The sequence below is a fragment of the Euprymna scolopes genome, chromosome 26, assembly GCF_053919585.1.
Source record: "Euprymna scolopes isolate OS-2025 chromosome 26, ASM5391958v1, whole genome shotgun sequence".
Taxonomy (NCBI): domain Eukaryota; kingdom Metazoa; phylum Mollusca; class Cephalopoda; order Sepiida; family Sepiolidae; genus Euprymna; species Euprymna scolopes.
This window is the reverse complement of record NC_136507.1, coordinates 19,604,674-19,623,955: the sequence shown is the minus strand read 5'-3', so window position 1 is coordinate 19,623,955 and position 19,282 is coordinate 19,604,674. Positions and strand designations below refer to the sequence as shown.

The window sequence follows — 19,282 nt, the reverse complement described above, 5'->3', positions numbered from 1 at the left end:
AGTAGAAAAAGTTTTACATTATTCTGTTTTCTATATGATAAAATTCAGGGTTTTATCTTTCTGGGGAAAAAAAGTTACTCAGAAATAATGGATTTTAATAAATGTAATTTCGTTTTAAAAAACAACAACAACTTGATTTTTCGGCCATTTTTGGCGGTGCCTAATTAAATTAAATTACAGTTACATTGGTTTACGCAAAGTGGGGATTAAAACTGTGGCGGCGCTGCTGGTGCGCGTTGGAGGTACCTAATGTTTACGCTTTCAAAATGATACTACATAGGAACGTCGTTTTAAGGCGTTGATAATGTAAACACAATTTTGGTCTCGCCTTTTCATTGTTTTCGTACGCTGTAAAATTAAAAAAAAATATTACTAGTTTATTTGACGCTTCTTCTTTTAAATGATACAAAAATTATAATGATAATTATAAATTAGATTACAGTTACATCGTGTTACTTGGGGGGAGGGCGCTAAAGCTGTTGCGTGCGTTGGAGGTACCTAGTGTTCACACACACACAAACATTATATATATATATATATATATATATATATATATATATATATATATATATATATATATATATATATATATATATATATATATATATTACTAGCAAAAGTACCCGTCGTTGACTTGGTTCAAAAACAGCCTACAGAAAATGGACTCTGATTTATGAAAGTATGATAGGTTATGAAAAGGAAGGGTTGTAAAGAGATAGCTTCGAAGTTGGGGGTATCAAAACCAAAGCAAAATATGACGAAAGTAAAAATAAAATAGATAAACCCCATAATTTATTATACCATACCTGTTCACACTGAAACACTTATCACAATATTCTGTGGATCTATATTTAAAAACCTTGTTAAACTTTGTGACGTATTTCTATTCTATGGAGGTCAGGTGCGAACAAACATCCCATAATTTTATCATACCATATTTCTTCAAACTGAAACATAATTATCAAAGTATACTTACGCAGATAGATATGAACAGTCTTTATTAAAGTTTGTGCCTATTTCCATTCTATGGAGGCCAGGCGCGAACGCAGACCCCACAATTTTATTATACCATCCCTATTTAAGTTAAAACATATTTATCAAAGTATTATTATGTACATCTATATCAAAAACACTTGTAAACGTTTTTTTTTTTTAATTTTTAAATTTTTTATTTCCATACTTTGTGGACCAGGCGCGTATGCAGACCCCACAATTTTAATGAAACATTATTATGCAAGATCAAACATACCCATTCCTGTGTCTCGATACATCTTCTATCATTATATGTAATCAGTTTTTTTAAAATAGTCAATCATATAGGAGCCTATTCGGGACCAGACACACACACACACAGACGTTCAGCTTTATATTATAGATATATTAAAAATTTAAATTGGATTTATACAAGAAATAGCCCATTAAAAGACGTAATAAACGAGAAAAACGGAATTTAAGGTAAATCGAACTGGAAAGTTACAAAAATAGAAATAGCTAGTTTCGTTTCGTTTTTCTTTTCGTTTCGTTCCGTCATCATCAGCAGTTCCCGTGATGTCAAGGTCGCATTTTGAACACCTTATTTACACAGAGTCATAGACTGTTTATTTGAAATAATATGGATTAATACCGAAGAGAAACCCACCCCCAGAAAAAAAATGTCTGTCTATTTCATCGATGTCGAGTCAAATAGAACCAAGAATAATTCTTATTTCTTCGCAGACAAAAGAAGGAGAAATTCCTCGCTTTGAAACAACCACTTTTTTTTCCTTTGGTGTATTCGGTAAGTTATCTTTCTAAAGATTTTGGGATGATGCCATTCCCACACTTGGTGATGAAGAAGACCCTCATCTCTCAGTCTCTATCTTTCTCGGTTGTTTTATTACGTTCTTGTTAATATTTACTTTTCTTTTATATATTTGGCTGTTATCTTTCTTGTATAATAATCTTTGTAATTACATAAAAAGGGGGAAATATCGTTTTTTTTTTGTTTTTTTTTTTTAAATCAAATTACAATTCTTAATTCAATCACAAACCAACAAAAGTGTGCTCTTTTTAAAAATCAACGTTATATTTTTTTATTTTCGAATTTCCACAAGTCGTTTGTTTTATTTCTAAAGTAAAATATATAAATATATCTTTATCTTTTTTTTTTTTACCTATATTTGTTCTTACTCTTTGTTACGACAGGTGCGCGTTTGAAAATTCTGTTTTCCTTTGAGAAACACAAACGGGCCGTAATACTCGACTTTTGAATTGCGTACGTTTTTCAACATCCAATATTATCTTTTTCAATTTATACGATTATTCGATTTTTGATTTTTAAAATTACTTAGTAATTTAACGTCTTTAGCGAAGTGTGTGATTTTATATATATATATATATATATATATATATATATATATATATATATATTTCTAAAGTACAGGATTTGTACAGATATTTTTGCACCCTAAACTAACCCTAACCTAAGGTTTAGTTTGGCAAAAGTCCGTTTAATTCGGTTGAAATTCTATAGAAGCACCAAAATATTCAATATCGATTTTCTTATGCTGGTCAATTTTTACGACGTGTCCCAGCGTATTATAAACACCCTAAAACATCCCCATGTTAAGAACGGCTTTCGAGGTTGGGGGTGTTTATTCGAAAGCCGTTCTTAACATGGGGAGGTTGGGGTGCTTATAATACGCTGGGGCACGTTGTAAAAATTGATCCTTATACTAACTTGAATATAAGAAACATTCTTCTGTACTTGTACTGTTAACTATTCTGTACCTTCACTTAATAACAATTTAATAAACAAAAGATAACGTAAAAATTGAATTTAACTTGAAAATCTTTTATAAAAATAGGACGGTCTTTAAGCTGCATAAATACGGAATAATGATAGATCCAAAGGTGCTAGTGCAGAGAGTGATCCGCGCTATTTTTTAAATCGTATTTCCAAGTTTAATTAAAGTTTTATGATATGTTTTTTTTTTATTCAGTTGTAAGGTTGAAGTATAGGTACAAAACACCCCCTCCCCATGTTAAGAATGGCTTTTTAAATAATAACGTTATTATTTACGTCCGGATCACTCTGCACTAGTACCGATCCAAATTTTAAACTTGTTTTAAGTAGTTTCGTTAAAAAAATTCTATATTAAATTTCATTTATTGGATATTTTACTTTTTTACTACAATGTAAGTTAAAATAAATAAATAAAACGATGAAAACTACATCTCCAATAGTTGTCAAATGTTCCTATTTATTTGCTTGCCAACGAGGGCAGAGTTAAATACAAGGTCGGTTTTTAATGTGGGGAAAATCTAGCTCCCCCAAAAGGGGCACTTTGAATAGGAAAGGGTGAAGTGAAGTGTAGTATCAGAACAGATACAGATACTACACTTTGCTCTTAACAAGACCAAGTAAATCGTCAAATATTAAACGGTACTTTAGGACCCTAAACTTAATGGTGTTAGTGCAAAGAGTGATCCGCGCTATTTTTTAAAATCGTATTTCCAAGTTTAATTAAAGTTTTATGATATGGTTTTTTATTCAATTGTAAGGTTGAAGTATACAATAGGCACAAAACACCCTCCCCTCCCCATGTTAAGAATGGCTTTTTAAATAATAACGTTATCATTTACGTCCGGATCACTCTCTGCACTAGTACCAACTTAATAAATCAAAGTAAAGGTGATCATGATAATATGCCCCCCCCCACGCCATCTCCAAGAAAGCTATCCTCTTTAATTAACCATAAATCTAAGTCCAGGATAACAACAAAAATCTTTCAAAAACCAACATGGTTTAAATTTTGGGGAGAATTAATGCACTCAGTTTAGCATTCACAAACGAATTGTTTTCATTTCAGGAGAGTTCCGTCCACGCAACGTAAGAGTTAACAACCTCTCCCCCCATGTTAAGAATGGATTTCTAAATTTGCTTGGAAATCTTAAACTCCAGAATTGCCGATTTTTTTCCCCCCATGTTGCCAACTTGAACTTAGGGCAAGTGTTGGGGTTAATGGAAGGTTTTTGTGCTTGTGCAAAACTATGGCAACGCGCTATTTTTAAAAATAGTATTTTTCAAGTTAAATTTACATTTTACGATATTTTTGTTTATTAAATTGTTAAGTAAAAGAACAGAATAGTTACACTACACCTTCCCCTCCCCCATGTTAAGAATGGATTTCTAAATAATGACGTTATTTCAGCACTGTAACATAAATACATAAGTACCGCGTATTTTATTAAAATAAATTGTAATTATTACTTTATATTGATCGGACTATTGTTCTCATATTGAGTGTGATTTGTGAAATGTTTCGGCGGGTATCTTAAAGCTGAAAAGTTCAAGATAATCTTAGATTTCAATAAAAATTTGATTATTAATAAATAAATAATGATAAAAAATAATTTAATGCGTATTATGTGAGTTGAATGTACCTATTTACTATGCCTCCCCACGAGACAGAGTTAGACACCAGGGTCGTTTTTTAACGTGGAGAAAAGGTACAAAAATAAAAATTGTCTCAGTCGTGAAGGATTTCTCCTCCACCGAAAGAAAACAAGAAATAGAAGTGCAGCATCTGAAGAACAGATACTACGCTGTGATCTTGTCCCGACGAGATCTTGTGTAATAGTCCAGTTTTATACGAATATAAGAAAATTAGACAATTTTGACAAGGTAGGAAAAATGAGGTAACTATGAAATAAATATCGGTTGAAAATTAATTTTAGGACCCTTCATCAGGAGAATATTGGGTGCTAGTTGAGAGAGGCAGCAGATCGATATTCTTTAATATGCCATTTTAAGCAAAAACTATATTACTTATGTCGAAAATAGTAATATATCAAAAACTAACGAAAATTCATCAAGTAGAACATTGAACAACTTGCTATTGTTTTTAGTAAAGAAGTCTATTGCTATAGGGTACACAAGTTGAACGCAATTACAATGTAATCTAAAATATGCGTTACGAGTTATGTCCCTTGTATGTGGAATCTTCACTGTCTACCTTAAAACATCTATGAAAAATGCAACTATAAATAACTTTTTACATATTTAAAGAAATTGATCTGTTGCCCCGAATATCGTTTTTAATAGGGGACCCCCACCCCAATAAATTACTGTTAATTTAGAAAAAAACGATTTTATTTACTTTAAAGTAAGTTCAAATAATCATCTCAGTCACCAAAATACCACATTTAAACTCGGGAGTTACTTCGAACCCAGAGGTCAAGCAGAACATCTCGGGATTCATGTTAAAAAATTATTTGAAATGGGATTTTGGGTTTGTATTATTATACACAGATTCGAAAAAGTTGTCAAAAAAACAAAAAACAAATGTATAACAAATACATGTTATCAAAAGCAAGATAAGTTACTTTTCTACCTAACTGGATATTTTTTGTGTGTTTTTATTTAATGTAAAATGTTTATTCGGCTGGAATAACATACAGTGTTTACCGATGTATTTGAACAATGCAAATGGCAACGGCTACGTAAGTTTGGGAAAATAAGTTAAAACAAAAAACTATACAAAATACCGTTAGAAACCCACTCAATATATGTTACTGTAACATAAGCTGATAGATATTCGGTGGGTTTCTAACAGTATTTTGTACAGTTTTTTAGTTTTAACTCATTTTCACAAACTTATGTATTCAATACAGAGTCCGCGACGCGAGAAACTCACTCACAAACTGCTCACGCACTGATGAAACTAGATAAATCGGTAGTAAAAGTTTATTTCTGAATGTCAAATGTTCCTATTTATTTGCTTCCCCACGAGGGCAGAGTTAGATACAAGGTCGGTTTTTAATGTGGGGAAAATCTAGCTCCCCCAAAAGGGGCACTCTGAATAGGAAAGGGTGAAGTGAAACGGGAGTATCAAAACAGATACACTTTGCTTCACTTTATATTAATATAAGTATTTATTTTTTCAAGAAATCACGTTAATAAGGCTAGATACATTCTTCTATTGGTCACAACATTGGGTACAATTATTTCGGCTCAATGTTGGCATATAAGAATGTAACCTTTCATCAAATTATAACTTGCACAATCCTGGAATTCATCAGCGCCTTAGAAAAAGAAAATATTTCAAAAGCTTTTTTCGATCCACAAATAAGATCTTTCTAGTTAATACAGTCAGCATTCATCATTTTTTTTTTAAATACTGACTGTATTAACTGGAAAGGTCCTATTCGTGGGCTGGAAAAAACTTTTGAAATATTGTTTTTTTTTTTTTTTTCTAAAGCGCTGATGAATCCCAAGCTTGTGCAAGTTATAATTTGATGAACAATTATATACTTGTGGGCCAAAACAATTGTACGCAATGTTATGACCAATAAAAGAAACTCTGGTTTGTTTTACTGCACACATAGGTTCGGAAAAGTTGTCAAAAAAAAACAAATATATAACAAATAAATGTTATCAAAGGCAAGATAAGTTACTTTTCAATTTAAGTAGATATTTTTTTTAGTGTTTTTGTTTTATGTAAAATGTTTATTCAGCTCGACAAACATACAGTGTTTACTGATGTGTTGGAAAATTCAAAATAGCGCCGAACTCTGCTGAACACGGTAAGTTTGGGGAAAATAAGTTAAAAATAAAAAATATACAAACTACTGTTAGAAACTAGCTCAATAGATGTTACTGTGACATACGCTGACATATATTCGGTTGGTTTTTAACTGTATTTGGTATAGTTTTTTATTTTTTAACTAATTTTCCCAAACTTACCGTGTTCAACAGAGAGTTCGGCGCCATTTTGAATTTTCCAATACATCGGTAAACACTGGATGTTTGTCAAGCTGAATAAACATTTTATATTAAATAAAAACACAAATGATCCAGTTAGGTTGAAAAGTAACTTATCTTGCCTTTGGTAACATTTATTTGTTATATATATATATATATATATATTTTTTTTTTTTTGACAACTTTTTCGAATCTATGTGTATAGCAATACAAACTCAGAAACTCTTTCCGAAAAATAGTATCTATACTTATTAACGTGGTAACTTAAAAGAAAAAAACATTTATAGCTCTAGTATTGAACTATTGAGCTACCTAAACAAGGACTTTGTTATTTTTTATGTAATCATTGTACCAAGTTGTTAGCTAAACACTATCGTGTTTAAATATATGGTTCAGTGGTAGTTTTAATCATTTAGAACTGATTTAAATCTCACTCATTTTTCAACCAAATTTCAAGCAATTATGACAGTTTAGAGATCCCCTTCTCAGCTATACTGTGAAAAAAAAAAATTTTCAATTTCCGTTCAGTAAAACAAAAGTTGTAAGGAGGTGAACGACGCTTTTTATGGCGGGTTTCCATAGCAATCACGTCGCTTCAGTGACTACTGTTGCTACTAATTCACTGCTGTCGCAAAAAGAAAAGTAACAAGTGAAACAGAATGAAAGCATGAAAGGAGATAATTGGGGGTATTTTATTGAAAGCAGATGAGTGCCGCACATTGTTATTACATACGTGTTTATGGGAGCAAAAAAAATAAGACTGAAATTAAACAAAGGACAAATGAATTTATTGGAAGCCTGGAAAACCATGGATTACAATCATAATTTTGTTTAATTCAATTTATAACATTATATAATCAATTCTTAATGTTGCAATATTTTAAGTTATAAATTTATATTTTTTACTAGAATATCTTGTTCTTTTTTTTTTTTCCAGTTTTAACAACTAGTCCTTTACTTTTCCATGTTTAAGCTTAACCATATTACTTTTCATGCTTGTATTGTTCTATTGTAATATATATATATATATTCTGGTTTTTTCTAATTTTCTTTTCTACGAATGTGGATGTTGCATCCTACCGAATGCCAGACATTCTAACCGAAAAATCTTTTTAAGATTCTAACCGTCTATTTAAATGCAATTGTTTGTATCTCACTTGCACTTAGTTCGCCGGATATATTTGTCAGGTAATTTATAAAATTCTTTTTCATGGGTTCAATTGCTCTTATAATTACCGGAATGATGGAGATCTTCCTAAGATTCCAGTTTCTTTTCATGTCGTACATAAGACCGTGGTATTTCGTTATCGTTTACCTCTTGGCTCCATTTAACCCAGTATCATTGGGAATACTAACTTCTAAGGTTACTTTTTTTTTTCTTTTCCCAATATCACTGTCACCGTTTTCTAGATACGTTGCTGTAATGCTTTGCTTTGCTAGTCATGTGCCATTGTTTACAGAGCAGATATCGTAAACAAATTATACACCAAATAACTTTTACCAAACGCAAGGAAATTTAATTTTCTACCGATCGGTATAATTTTAAAGTTATCTCCGAATTTGTTGTCATTTATGCTTAACCAAAATGCATGGGGCGGGGGGGGGGGGGAGACAGTCGATTTTGTTTAAACATGGTCACAACCTTCAAGCTAAAAAATTATCTTACTATGGGTTGAATCTAACTTAGGATTAGTGGTAGAGTAATCTTTTTTTTTTTTTTTTTTTTTTTTTTTTTGCTTTTTTAACTATTTTCTTGAAGGAATAGAACCTGTGTTGGCCATTTTGAACTGTTTCCACAAGACGGAATATCGACAAAATCTTTATATATGTGTGTGTGTGTGTGTGTGTGTGTGTGTGTGTGTGTATTGATATTCATATTAAAAACTCTTTTTTTTTCTATTCATTTAAAAAGAAAATACAACTTGGTTATATATAGGTCGTTGAATTGCATTCATCTGCAAAAGATCTAATTTGCATATTCCTTTTAAACATTCATTTTAATTAATTCCCTTTTAGTTTTTTTTCTGTTTTCTTATGGGATGATCAGCTTTAGTTAATTATTATGTGTGATTATATTCATGCAGATATTTTACATGCGTAAAAAGCTTATAGTAAACACGACCCCCCCCTCTCTCTCTCTCATATATATATATAAATTTGTTTAAAAAATGTTGCCTACTAAACTCCTCTGTCAGTTTTTGGTCTCAGACATGAAACTTCATATATTCGAACTCGTGCGAAACTTTACATTTGGGTTTTAGTCGGGGAAAATCTGTGCAAAAGTGTGGGGGAAAAAATGAAATTTGCCAGGTAAAGATCGAATGACGGCATTACGAATATGCATGTGTAACGTAATAGCTATTGGTTCATGTTTTAATTTGTTGCCTTGCAGCAAACATGTCTTTATAACTCAGGCATTAACGTCAATGGAAAAAGTAAATGAAACGTCTTGGTTTCGATTCTCGATGGTGGCGTATAAATCATTTTTTTTTTTTTTTTAAACCTTTTAAATCATTACATATTGGGTCCAATATAATAATGAATACGAAATCTGCATTAATCAAAATATCATATTTAAGCGTATTTTACAACCGGGCAATGCCGGGCTGCCTTCTAGTATTTAATAAACCAATACTTTTGTAAGTTTAAAACTATGTAGGTCAGTAGAAAAGTATTTTTTTTTTTACTCATGTTCTCCCCCAAACAAGGCATGTTGTCATTTGGGCGCAAGGGGTTACTCTTTGTGACCATGTTTATAAGGACATGAGCAAGATGTTTATTTACATTACATTTAAACTTCTGCATGTCAGTACTCTCAGGGAAGCAGGTGCCAGGGAAAGAATTCCAAAGCCAAGCAGTCCGAGGGAAGAAGCTATTGGAGTGGAAAGCTTTCCGGCATCTAGGGACCTCTACAATGAAGGAGTGGAATTTTGTTGCCTGTCTAAAGTATGTATGTTGAGGGGCTACACATGTGACAAGTTCATCAGAGCACATTCGATTAAAGTACTTGTAAAACAGGCACATGGATGCAACATTGCGACGATGGGACAGAGGTTGGACCTTAATTGACAGTGCAGAACTTATGGAAACATTTTTGACCCCGTCATCCAAGAGAGAGAGAGAGAGAGAGACTAGTGGTGGATGCACCAATCCTGATACAGCAACAATACTCCATGCATGGTCGAATGGTGGCTTTGTAGAGATACAAGATACTGTAAAGTGTGAGTAGTTTTCTAGCTCGGTATAGGGAGCCCATCTTCTTTGTAGCAGCCTTGACAATGTCCTCGATGTATTTGCTCCAGTTCATGTTCCATGTGAATGTTTGCTAACAATGATTTGTTGTATATATTTCCCCCAATTTCTGTTCTTTTAATCATATTACATAGTTACCGCATAATCTTAGTCTCAAAATTGTTAGAACAAATTCCGGTACTTGTGCAGTTTACGCATCGTAAACTAATGTTATTTAGAAAGCCATTATTAACATGGGGAGAGGGCTTTTTATTTTTGTACCAAACTATTGTTAACTATTTTTTGTACTTTTACCTAATCTCTTTTATAATATTTTGACTGCCGAAATCCTCCATCCGGACGGCCACAGGCCACACACTAATTCATTGCGTCTAGGCTATTAGCCATTATCTACAATTGTCATTTTTTAAAGGTGAGTGTTAAAGTGGAAAGAAAGTAAAAATTTACCTTTTTGGGGAATATTTTCTTTTATATAAGTTTTTTTAATGTTTGATTTTAGTCCGACAGGCCCGCAGCAAGCGTCGGGGGACTTTGCTTGAAGAAAACTCGAATAATTTAAAAAGTCTGTCGTATTTATTTATTTATTTATTTATTTATAAGGGAAATAACTTGAATAATCATCATAAAATAAATGACTTTTGAGTGACCTCCCTTAAGCAAATTCCTTATTGCTTTATTAGCTGTATTTCCTGGAGTTGCCCGGGTTTATTACTTTTATCCCCCTGTTTATGCCGATATATATATATATATATTTTTTTAATTAAATTAATTTTTAAATATTAGTTTGAAAGTTAAATTTGATAATTAAATTCATCGTTTGGTCATTATAAAGCTATAATTGTTGTTAAAGTAATTTTGAAATCTCTATTTATAAAAATTTCAACCTTATTAGCAAGCTTTTAAGTGCTTACTGCTTGTCCAAAAGGTTCTCTGACATACATATTCGTGACGAAAATATCGTATTCCAAAAATTACGTAAATTGATCAAGTAGTTTAATTTTTTTTTTTTATAAGAAAATCAAATTTTATGGCTAAACTAGACACCGCCAAAAAATGGCCGAAAAATCAAGTTGTTGTTGTTTTTTAAAACGAAATTACATTTATTAAAATCCATTATTTCTGAGTAACTTTTTTTTCCAGAAAGATAAAACCCTGAATTTTATTATATAGAAAGCAGAATAATGTAAAACTTTTCTACTATTTTTAATTAAATTTTAAATGTTAAATTTTCCCCAAAAGTTAACAATTGACATTTTTTGTCTTGCACAAAAAACGTATATAAATAGTTAAAAAAAAAAAAAAAGAAAAAAAAAAGGTTTTTGAAAGAATTAATTTGTTTATTTATTGTCTAAGATTTAGGGCGATTTTCTATGAGAATATGTAAAAATATTATAATATAAGTACCTGAATTTCAAATAATTCCACCTATTCATATAGGCAACCAGTTACTTCGCGTCGATTTGATACAATGTTTACATTTGTACTTGATAAAAAGCAAACCATGGAAGACCAAACAGGCAAAAAAAACTTATTTTTCAGTGACGAAAATTTCAATGTATTATTAACGCTGAGGCTGTCCAGTACCAGATGGGTGAACATTTGTATGAGTTTGGTTTTTAATGTGTATGTGTGGGAACCAGACTCCCCAAAATGGTGTGTGGGGGGGGGGGGCAATTCAAAGCAGAATAAAAAAAATTATTTCAGTCCACCGTAGTCGAAAGGTGGCAAACATTTTCAAACGGGATCGAAAAAATGCTATTTTTAACACAAAGGGCACAATATTTATCGATTTTATTTTTGTATCGATTCTTCAAAGCATTCCCTGTTTAATAATGGTCATGCATTATTCGGCTCGCCCCCCCAAAAAATTGTTAATTTATTTATGAAAGATTTTAAAATGGCTTTTTTCGTATAAATATTTAAACAATTTTTTTTTGTTTTGTTTTGCTTAATTAATTTGTTTTGCTGATTAATTATTTTACTTAACATATTCACCGAATTTCACGCTTCAAAACTCAAAAGCGGAATAATTAAACACAATCGAAGTTCTGATATTCAGACGTCAAAATAAGGTATGCAAAAAAAGTTTTTTTTTTCTTTTTACATCTATAATCCTGTCCCTTACAACAACACAATATGTTTTGTTCAGTTTTAGATGATTATTTTAAGCATATTTAGAACCCACTCAAAACAAGGGGGGGGGTTGTAAACAAACAATATATATATATATATATATATATATATATATCGTTTATGAAAAATAAGTACACTGTTATAAAGTTCATTCTTCTCTTAATAATCGCTGAAAATTTCGTATTGATTGGATAATTACCTGATTTTTGGTAGATTTTTAAAAAGACGGTCCGTCAAAAAGTACTTACCTGTCCCCCCCCCAGTATTGGCGGTGCCTAGGCTAAACGAACAGCGACGATATCGCAACGCAACAGAACACTATGTTGAAAATAGGTTGAGGAAATAAGGGAGAGAATTCCAAATAGTTCAAATTTTTGAGAATTGGAAAAAAAACTCATTCATTTAAAAAAAAAACTTTCTGTATAAAAATAGAACTACTTAATTTACGTGATTTTTGGAATGCGATATTTTCATTCAGTCACGTGTACGTAAATCATACAGTTTTCTTTACTTTTTTTATCGGGGGAATTATGAAAGGGCATCATAGTTATTTATCTAAGAATGCTTAAGCAAGCTTAACTCTATGGGGCAGTTTAATAAAGCCTTTTAGATTTGGAAGGGTGAGCTGAGCCGGGCCGTTTTAATCGTTTTAGGGCGGACCTAACGAAAATCCCCCTCCCCCCACATTAGTGCCCAATCAATAGTAATCCACTGGAAAAAAAATTGCAAAAAAAAAAAAAAAAAACTAAAAAAAAGCGAAAGCCATGGGGATGTTGGGGATGTTTATTCCGAAAACCGTTCTTAACATGCGGAGGTTGAGGGTGTTTATTTCGAAAGTTGTTCTTGGGATGGGGGTGGGGGATGATTCTCGTTCAGGTCCGCCCATTTTAGTATAAGTTTAACTCTTACTAAAAGATTAAAATAGCTTCTTTACGAAAAAACAAAAATGCATTCGGGTGGATAAGATTTTTGTAATCGTGGTGATTGTTGTTAGGAACAGATTCTTCGAAAAAGCGATTAATAATTGTGGCACTAGTGCTGCTGCTGCAGTTTATAAGCAATTTGTTTTAATTTTAGTTAGAGTGCCGTCTGCGTACTTTCTAAGTTTTCTCGGGGATGTTAAGTTGCAGATGTATCAAAATTGTGGATAAGATCGATAATTCGATATGTAGCAATAGGATATCTGTCCCCGACGCCAAATCACCACAATTACCCCACCTTTAAAAAAAAATTTGATGTTTGTTAAGATATAGAGTCAACATATCAATTATTTTTATGTGTCGTTTTAAGCAAAAACAATATTATGTACTTAATTGTCAAGTCGAAAATAGTAATATATCCAAGAATTACGAAAATCCAACAAATGGAACGACTGTTATTGTGTTTTACTTGAAATTTTTTCGCCGTTGGAGTTCGCTATTATAACGAAGAAACCAAAATGCGTATAAAAACTGTAACAATTTGGTTTAATTAATATATTAATAACCGACCACTTGATAACAGTAATAATTAAATATTTATTAAAAAATATTTTTATTTATTTCCTACTTATGCCAAGACCATAGTTTAAAATACTGAGTTCTCCCTCTGATTCTAAACGACAGGTCGTTCAAAAGAAAATGGCGTCTCCATTTTCGACGATAAACTGTAGAAGTACCTTTAATTTACCCGTCAAAATCGTATTATATAATAATTTGTTTAAAAGAGAAAAAATAATATTTTTGTAAAAAAAAAGAAAAAATAAATAAATAAAGTCCCGGACAACGCCGGGTTGTCACAGCTTATTTATAACAATGAAAAAAAAAAAAAGAAAGAAGAAAAAAAAAGACCAACATGTCTGACAACGATGTTTATCGTGACCGTGGGAGATTCGAATGTCATTTAGAAGCCTTTAAAATGTCAACTTAAAGTTTATAGGTCGCAGTCGAGTTCCTGACCTAAACCAAAGAGAAACTATTTCTCTAGGTAGGCTTGGGGGGGGGGGGGGGGTAACACTGTTCTAGAAAATAACCGAAATTGCTTCCCATTCAGCAATTTAAAGGCCTCGAACCCACTTTCAACTTTCGCAGGGTACTTCACGGGGAACGTGGACTCTGCGTAAATAGTTTATTTTTATGAAAACAAAAACAAAAACAAAAAAAAAACATAAAACAAAAAACATTTTAAGCGATAACTGGGAATTCGTAGGCATTACAAGATATTTATAGTATAAATTATTGAGTTATCTCCCTTTATTTCTTGACATTATTTTTTCAAAATGGCAGGCAAGACAGTTACTCTTCGGATACTCCAAATTTGATTTCCTTATACAAAAATAAAACTAATTTATCAATTTACGTGATTTTTGGAATACAACATTTTCGTTTCGTCATGGGTTTATGCATCATACATATTTTCTTTCTTTGTTTTTAATATAGGTAAATTATTTTCATTTTTTTGTATTAAAGTTCGGAATAAGAGCAAAAAATCGAAAAATTAAATTTCAACCAAAAGGAATGTTATCTACTTTTTTTTTTTTTTTTTTTTACATAGGAGTCATCACTTGTCAAGGACCTGAGGCCATTTGAGGATAAGGGTTATTGAGTGTACAGTAATCAATGGGATAATTATTGTAGTAGTCGTTATTAATGGAAATTTGGTAGATTGGATTACTTAAGGGGGCGGTTCATCAAGAATTAGTTTATTGGACTTGTACTACATTAAAACCTTTACTTTCACGATCCAGCGATCTGTCATTTTTATTTTGAAATCTACCAGATTTCATGCAGTTACCTCCCCTGCTAATCTACATAATCTGGTTATCATACAGGGCTCTACAGACAAATTTATCTTTAGTTGACCTTTGACAACTAAGTATTTTCGTTTACTAGCCAAATAGAAAAGTTACTCGCCAAACCTACATGATTTTTGGAATATGATATCTTTGTTCTGTGACAAGTATGTACATCATAAAAATTTTTCTGTGTTTTTTTTTAATAAGTGTAATTCTAAATATACAACAAATTTTATGTTGATACTTGAAGGTATAAACATTCTAATTTCTTCAGATATTTTTTAAACAGCCTTCGTTAAAAAAAAAGAGTATATTGTTTTATTAAACTTTTATTGTTTAAATAATTTAACTTTGTTTGTTTTATTAAAAAAAAAAAGTTGAAAAGATATTTTTCACTCAGTGGTGAGCTTTAGAAGATTGTCAGTGAAAGCTATACAATCGTCAAAAGATGAGCGTTTTATTATTTCTAGTCGCCATTTTGAAAAATCACTCACAAATGCGACTGTTTCACTCACAATGTAGAGCCCTGTTATATAAGTAAGATTTGCAATTTACTTCACTAATTAATTTTCTACTTTATCATTTTTCGTAATTTTTGGATATATCACTAATTTCAACATGACAATTAAGTGAAATTTAATTTTCGGTTTTCGTTATTTCATACAAGCACCAAAAAATACAATTAGCTATGGTGGCCCGCCAAAAAATAATGAGGAAAAGAAGTTGATTGTTAAAAAAACAAAGCTCAAATTGGTGACGTGACCAAAGAAACACTTGAGTTATTTGGACGCGCTCCTGATATATCAAAGAATTTTTGCCCTCATTATAGTTCTCATGTGACATATATAAAGCCTATAGAAAATGTGAAAACAATAAAAATCTTGATGCTTCTATAATTGAACAAACGAAAATCGAAATATTGAATTTCAGCTAAAAAAAAAATGGTACCTACGTAATTGTCATGTCAAAAATAGTAACATATCTAAAAATTATGGAAAACAATAAAAAAGAAACAATAGGTAAAAACAAAACAATTATTAATAAATAAAAATTAGTAAAAATTATTAATAAAAAAAAATTAGTAAAAATTATTAATAAAAAAATTAGTAAAAAAAATAATTATTAATAAAAACAATTTTCGATAAAGTTTATATAGACTGAGGAAACTGCTTGACATAAGCTGGCAGGAAAGGATACCAGACACAAAAGTCCTCACTCGTGCTGGGCTCCCAAGCATCCCCATTATCTTGATGAAGGTTCAGCTTCGCTGGGCTGGTCATGTAACCCGCATGCCAGGCGACAGACTTCCCAAGAAGCTTCTGTTTGCTGAGTTGCAACATGGTAATTGAAAACCTCACTTTGTCAACGTTGATTCGTCATCATGGGAGCAGACAGCTTTAGATGGAGCCAAGTGGCGGACAGCTGTTCATGACGGTGCCCGCAAATATGAAAGTAACCAAAAAGTTGCTGCAGAGAAGCGCAGAAAGGGCAGAAAAAAAAAAACAAAGCTTTGAAACCCTCAACATCTGCTACCATTCCCTGTTCTCACTGCAGTAGAACTTTTCAAGCAAAGATTGGGCTTATCAGCCATCTCCGCATTCACCCCATCCCACCTTACAGGATAATTAGATGGTCCTTGTTGTTCCAACGGATGGACAACATATGAGGAATAAAATTTGTCCAGCATTTTGAATTACATTAGTCATGTGACGTAAGCAACAGAACTTAATTATCTCCCCTGACAACTGGTCTTTTTTTTTTTTTTTAAGTACACGTAATATAGCGATTTTTGCTCCATTTCATAAATTTATTTTTTCATTTATAATTATTTTTCTGCCTTATTCTTTTTTATAATTTTTGGATATGTTACTATTTGCAACATGATAATTATGTAAGTACCATTTGTTTTACTTGAAATTCAATATTCTCAGTGCTTGCTCTCTCTAGGGAGGGGCTGGTAGATATTGAGTGTGTAGAGCCACTAGTACATAAATTGCTAGTTCAGAATAACAGGACATGGAGACTGTCGGGTTAGGGTAAGCAAAAATGGTGTCAGCCAATTAAAAATTACTTAGGCTGTGCGAATGTACTATAAACTGAGATTCATATAGATCAAAAGGGAAGGTGATAGAGAAGGGAGTTTGTTTGATGCATGTAAGGATATGAGCAAATATGATATAATTAATTAATGATTAAATATGATATTTTAATTTGTCCAAATACGGCATAATCACGTTGGCACACCAGTTCCCACTGAATCACCGAAGTTAAGCAATGCTGATTCTGGTCAGTACTAAATGGGTGACCAGTTGGGAATTCCAGATGTTGCATGTGCTCTCCACTTATCTCGTTTATTTTTTTAAATTTTTTTTTTTATTTATTATATATTTTATTCAATTTTCACCCCAAACAAAGCACAGTGCCACTTTGAAGCAGGAGGCTACTATCAGGGACTTAATTAGCAGGGTCATTATGAAGGGAGATGAGTAGAAAGATATTTGTTCACATTACACTTGAACTTCTGCAAATCAGTACAGTTGGGAAAGCAGAATCCCGGAAGGGAGTTCCAATCACCTGCAGTTCTGGGGAAGAAACTATTGGAGTAAAAGGCTTTCTTGCACCTAGGGATCTCTACTGTAAAGGGATGAGACTTAGTAGATTGTCGGGTTTGTCGGGGGTATTTACGTCGAGGAGGTACAAGTGTTTCCAGTCGTCCTAGACTTCTCCATACCGCTGAACTCAAATAGCGCTGATTCAGGAAAGATGTGGTTGGAGATTGCGCAATCCTTTGTCTTTCGAGACTGAACGGAGGTATTGAATTCGTCCAGATTTTGTATATATTTTTATACAGTTGTGATTTCAAAAGTACAAAAAAAAAAAGTATTTGGGTACCATCAGCTAGAAAACCAAAAAGCAAAACTGTAGCATTCAAAGCTTATGACATTACCACTGTACCAATGTGACACGCATATGAGCTGATTAAAAATTAAGAATTAAAATAAACTAAGATGAATGTACAAAATAAATGAGTTTTTCAATTTTGATACGTTAAAAACTATTTTAACTGGCTAATGACCCATAAAATGAGTCTGTAAAAAATCCGATCATTTGAGGCCCCTAGTGCTGCTCTGCGACTTTTAGTTTCAGAGAGATAGTTTGAAAATATGGAGACAGACAAACATATAGCCTTTTATATATTTAAAGTGTCTACGTAAGGGGGGGGGGTTCATCAGGAATTTGTTTACGTTGGACTTGAAGACATCCAAGTTGTAGTCAGAAGGGAAGCAAGCAGACAGAACAGAGTTCCACAGGCGTGCAGTTCTAAGAAAGAAGCTTTGTTCATGGAATCTACGTTTTGATTTAGGCATAGATAAAGAGTGGGGAAAGTTTTTGACAGTGGATTCAGCTAGACGGGTGTTTTTCGAAAAAGATTGGCGAGGGGGGACCAGAGATTGAGTTCAGACGAGCACCTGGCATGGAAATAACGATAAAACAAAGATAGGCTTGCAACGTCTCTTCTGTGGGAGAGAGGTTGCAGGGAAGAGAAAAGGGCATCCCCCACTAAGCCACAAAGTCTATTTTGTTCTCTGTCAAGGCAGGATAGGCTGTTTTGAGCAGTTCCTGCCCAGATATGGCAACAGTATTCCATCCTTGGACATACTTGGCTTTTATATAGATAGAGAATTGCATCAGTAGTGAGATATCTTCTGGAGCGGTAGAAGGATCCCACCATTTTTCCAGCGACCTTGGCAACAGACTTGATGTACGTGTTCCATTTCAGATCAGGAGTGAAGGTCAAGCCCAGAAGCTTGTCAAAACATGGGGCTTCTCCTAGACGAGAGCCATCCATTTCAATTGATGCCAGATGGGGATCAGAGCGTTGATGATGTAAAGATAGGAGTTTGGTTTTAGATGTATTAAAGGTAACCAGCCACGTCTTCCCCCACTGAGCCACTCGTTCGAGATCAGAGGAGAGAGAATCAGAGAGAGCTTTGTCATTTACAGCCTTTGATGTGTTGCCGTAGATGGTCGTGTCATCAGCATAGATGTCAACAAATGATTTAAGTATTTATTTAGGGAGATCATTGATGTAGATCAGGAAGAGAGTTGGGTCCAGTATGGACCCCTGAGGGACTCCAGCATTAATACTGCAGGCCTCTGATTTTTGTTCATCAACCACTACTCTTATGAGCCTATCAGAGAGAAAGGATTTAATGATAGAGAATATTTCCAGTTATACCATAGCTAGAGATCTTGTGAAGTAAGCCTTTATGCCATACCTTGTTGAAGGCCTTTGATATGTCAAGAGCAATTGCCCTAGAAAGGAAGCCTTTGTCAAGAGATTCACTAATCCTATGAGATATAACTGTTAGCACATC

General features: G+C 32.7%; 1 protein-coding gene across 4 annotated transcripts in view; it reads left to right on the top strand.

The window, feature by feature from the left end:
- The first annotated feature begins 1,493 nt into the window (after positions 1 to 1,493).
- LOC145247934 (uncharacterized) overlaps positions 1,494 to 19,282 on the top strand; it is a 93,473-nt gene continuing 75,684 nt past the window's right edge. For 2 of the 4 annotated variants that reach the window (XR_013863307.1, XM_080109574.1), the window contains exons 1-2: positions 1,527 to 1,777; positions 2,185 to 2,254. The gene's annotated coding sequence lies outside the window, so the exon portion shown is untranslated. Of the gene's footprint in view, positions 1,778 to 2,184; positions 2,255 to 19,282 lie in introns of all 4 variants that reach the window. The other 2 variants (XR_013863306.1, XM_080109573.1) reach the window with 1 other exon arrangement.